General features: G+C 46.2%; 3 non-coding genes across 3 annotated transcripts; all 3 read left to right on the top strand.

Moving 5' to 3' along the window:
• The first annotated feature begins 2,467 nt into the window (after window positions 1–2,467).
• On the top strand, window positions 2,468–2,539 carry Trnaw-cca (transfer RNA tryptophan (anticodon CCA)). Its single transcript has one exon. It is a non-coding gene; the product is annotated as a tRNA-Trp (tRNA).
• Window positions 2,540–3,481: 942 nt separating this feature from the next.
• On the top strand, window positions 3,482–3,553 carry Trnaw-cca (transfer RNA tryptophan (anticodon CCA)). Its single transcript has one exon. It is a non-coding gene; the product is annotated as a tRNA-Trp (tRNA).
• A 532-nt stretch (window positions 3,554–4,085) lies between these two features.
• Trnaw-cca (transfer RNA tryptophan (anticodon CCA)) lies at window positions 4,086–4,157 on the top strand. The gene has a single exon. It is a non-coding gene; the product is annotated as a tRNA-Trp (tRNA).
• Window positions 4,158–4,486: the final 329 nt, after the last annotated feature.

Here is a 4,486-nt window from a genome sequence, read left to right as displayed (position 1 = left end):
AGAACGAATTTTTTGTACGCCACTATAAGGATCTCATAGGCACGGCACACGCAACGCAAATAAATGCGGAGGAAAAATTAAAAACTCTTCAACTGCCTGCCCTCACTGAGGGCCAACGTCAATCACTTGAAGGACCCATCACCAGGGACGAAGTACTCAGCGCCATTCGATCACTATGCAAGAATAAGACACCAGGACCAGATGGCATCAGTGGCGAATTTTATCACAAGTTCAGCGAACATATGGCGTCTATTCTTTGGAATGTGTTCCTGGAAGCCGAAGAAAATGGAACCTTTTCGCCTTCCTTTCATCGAACTCACACTGTGTTAATTCCCAAGAAGATAACGGCAGGGAAGACACCGGGAGTAACAGACTACCGCCCAATAACACTTTGTAATGTTGATTACAAAGTGTACGCGAAAGTACTTGCTGCAAGGATTCAAACAGTGATAAAGACCGTTGTTGGAGAGCATCAGGTGTGTGCGATAAAGGGCCGGAACATCCATACGAACATTCACGTGCTACGCACTATCCTAGATATTGCAAGGACAGATGGGGATCAAGTAGGTGTTGTTCAAATAGACTTATCTCAAGCCTTCGACAGAGTGGATCATACTTATCTGTTTTGTACATTGAAAGAAGCAGGGTTTGGTGAAATGTTTATGAGAAGACTAAAATTATGTTATCAGAACGTGTCAACTAGGCTAATTTTAAATGGTCATTGTTCAGGCCCAATACTCTTGAGATCCTCGGTAAGGCAGGGATGCCCCCTATCTCCATTAGTGTTTGCGGTATACCTAGAACCCCTTTGCAAGGCTATTGTGGGCTGTAAAAATATTAGAGGATTTACAATGGACAATGCAGAAGTAAAAGTGCTAGCGTACGCGGACGATATTGCTGTTGTGGTGGAGAACAAGCAAAGTGTTAATGCATTGTTTAGCATTATTGAGGACTTCTGTCGCATATCTGGTACGCGTATCAATAGGAAAAAAATCCCTTGGGATATGGGGAGGTCAATGGGGCAGCACCCCAACTACGTACGCAGGCATATCGTGGGATACTGTGCCAGGAATGTACCTCGGAGCTCCACTGGGAGACAGTAAAAATACGAATTATATGTGGTCTCAAGTTGCCGGCAAGCTCCGCAAGCAAACCTCTGTGTTGAAGCAAAGTGTGTTTTCTGTCTTCCAGCGTAGTAGTACATGCCGTGTTTTCATGTTGGCACGGATTGTGTACCCCTTGCATGTACTGCAGTGTTCGCGTGCCAATATTCAAAGAATTCACAGGATTTTTGCAACGTTTGTGTGGAATTCTTCTTTTGAATCGATGACGCGTGACAACTTGTTTAAAGCGGTGCAGGATGGTGGGTTAGGGCTACCACATATGTTTGTGAAGCAGCTTGTCATGAGAATCGTATTCTACAGAACAAAAACGCACGCGTTACTGGAGCATGTAAAACAATGCATAGCATTAGAACATTTACCATACATAACAGTGGCAACAAAAACTAGACATGTTTCATTGAATGGTTTTTACAGAGAGGTTGTCGAGAGTGTTAAGTTTTGCTTAGTTCGATTCTCAATCGATTATGTGTGTTCAGTGCATAGATCACGCTTATATTGGGACCTTATTGACACTTTGTTTCCTGTTCCAATTTATCGAGTCTTATCGCAGGAATGGCCCAGAAAAGATATTTTATGTAGAGTTAAGAGAATGCCCATCAGACCCAATCTTAAAACTTTCTTCTTTAAACTGCATACAGGTACGCTGCCTGTCAAAACATGGCTTGAAAGAACAGGTTTCTTTGTACATTGGAGTACCAGTTGCAGGTTTTGCAAGGTGGCGGAAACTATTGATCATATTTTTATTGACTGCACTGAGGCGGCATTCCTGTGGGATGACTTAAGTCAAGCATTGGGCGTTACCTTCACACTGAACCCACACGGCATTCGGTTCCTGCCATTAATTGACCGTAACGGTCCTAGGTTTGATGTCCTCTGTGTTATAGCCATGTACTCTTTGTGGAAAGTGCGCATGCTGGACAGGCACGAAGAGCCGCTAAGTCCACCGATGGTCTTTCTCCGAAAAGAACTGTCGAACATGAAACTGGCCGCGAAGTATCGCGGATACACTCCACCGTGGCTCACGCTTTTCTGTGAACAGCTTCTTCCCTGTGTTCATATCCCGCGCCTTGTATAAATTCACATAGTCATCATCATAGAAGCGTTATTTTGAAGTGAGTGAAATAAAAGTAAAAAAAAAGACCCGATGGCGCAATGGTAGCGCGTCTGACTCCAGATCAGAAGGTTGCGGGTTCAAATCACGTACGGGTCACGTTCCTTTCGACATTCATTTCCTGTATGGTGCGCACAACATAATGGAGACGCTTGAAGTTACTGACCTAAATCCTGCGTACTTGTATGAGTCCGCTCAGGGACTACACACGACAAGGTCATATGTTCGGTCGGACCCGATGGCGCAATGGTAGCGCGTCTGACTCCAGATCAGAAGGTTGCGTGTTCAAATCACGTTCGGGTCACGTTGCTTTTGACATTCGTTTCCCGCAAGGTGCGCACAACATAACGGAGGCGTTTGAAGTTACTGACCTAAATCCTGCGTACTTGTATGAGTCCGCTCAGGGACTACACACGACAAGGTCATATGTTCGGTCGGACCCGATGGCGCAATTGTAGCGCGTCTGACTCCCGATTAGAATGTTGCGTGTTCACGTCACGTTCTTTTTGACATTCGTTTCCCGTATGGTGCCCACAACATAACGGAGGCGCTTGAATTTAGTGACATAAATCCTGCGCACTTGTATGAGTCCGCTCAGTGACTACACACGACAAGGTCATATATTCGGTCGGACCCGATGGCGCAATGGTAGCTTGTCTGACTCCAGATCAGAAGGTTGCGTGTTCAAATCACGTTCGGGTCACGTTCCTTTTTACATTCGTTTCCCGTATGGTGCGCACAACATAACGGAGGCGCTTGAAGTTACTGACCTAAACCCTGCGTACTTATATGAGTCCGCTCAGTGACTACACACGACAACGTCATACGTTCGGTCGGACCCGATGGTGAAATGGTAGCGCGTCTGACTCCAGATCACAAGGTTGCGTGTTTAAATCACGTTCGGGTCACGTTCCTTTTGACATTCGTTTCCCGTATGGTGCGCACAACATAACGGAGGCGCTTGAAGTTACTGACCTAAATCCTGCGCACTTGTATGAGTCCGCTCAGTGACTACACACGACAAGGTCATGTGTTCTGTCGGACCCAATGGCGCAATGGCAGCGCGTCTGACTCCAGATCAGAAGGTTGCGTGTTCAAATCACGTACGGGTCACGTTCCTTTTGACATTCGTTTCCTGTATGGTGCGCACAACATAATGGAGGCCCTTGAAGTTACTGACCTAAATCCTGCGTACTTGTATGAGTCCGCTCAGGGACTACACACGACAAGGTCGTATGTTCGGTCGGACCCGATGGCGCAATGGTAGCGCGTCTGACTCCAGATCAGAAGGTTGCGTGTTCAAATCACGTTCGGGTCACGTTCTTTTTGACATTCGTTTCGATTATGGTGCGCACAACATAACGGAGGCGCTTGAAGTTAGTGACCTAAATCCTGCGCACTTGTATTAGTCCGCTCAGTGACTACACACGACAAGGTCATAAGTTCGGTCGGAACTGATGGCGCAATGGTAGCGCGTCTGACTCCAGATCAGAAGATTGCGTGTTCAAATCACGTTCGGGTCACGTTCCTGATGACATTCGTTTCCCGTATGGTGCGCACAACATAACGGAGGTGCTTGAAGTTACTGACCTAAGCCCTGCATACTTGTATGAGTCCGCTCAGTGACTACACACGACAAAGTCATATGTTCGGTCTGACCCGATGGCGCAATGGTAGGGCGTCTGACTCCAGATTAGAATGTTGCGTGTTCAGGTCACGTTCTTTTTGACATTCGTTTCCCGTATGGTGCGCAGAACATAACGGAAGCGCTTGAAGTTAGTGACCTAAATCCTGCGCACTTGTATGAGTCCGCTCAGTGACTACACACGACAAGGACATATGTTCGGTCGGACCCGATGGCGCAATGGTAGCGCGTCTGACTCCAGATCAGAAGGTTGCGTGTTCAAATCTCGTTCGGGTCAGGTTCCTGATGACATTCGTTTCCCGTATTGTGCGCACAACATAACGGAGGCGCTTGAAGTTAGTGACCTAAATCGTGCGCACTTGTATGAGTCCGCTCAGTGACTACACACGAAAAGGTCATATGTTGAAGGTCGAAAAGGTCATAACTCATTTTTCTGAGTTCTACCAGTATAGAATTCCTCTTCACCCAGCCCTTTTGCTGGGCGATGAGCCGCTTGTAAGTTTTAGCTGAGTTTACAAGTTTTTTTAGGGACACTGGATACCTAAGAGATATCTGAATTCACATATATTTTTTATGTTTATATCAGTTTTAAATTGATCGTAAAGA

The sequence above is a fragment of the Ornithodoros turicata genome, chromosome 1 (genome assembly GCF_037126465.1).
Source record: "Ornithodoros turicata isolate Travis chromosome 1, ASM3712646v1, whole genome shotgun sequence".
Taxonomy (NCBI): Eukaryota; Metazoa; Arthropoda; class Arachnida; order Ixodida; family Argasidae; genus Ornithodoros; species Ornithodoros turicata.
The sequence above is the reverse complement of the archived record's forward strand: the minus strand, read 5'-3'. Positions and strand labels throughout refer to the sequence as shown.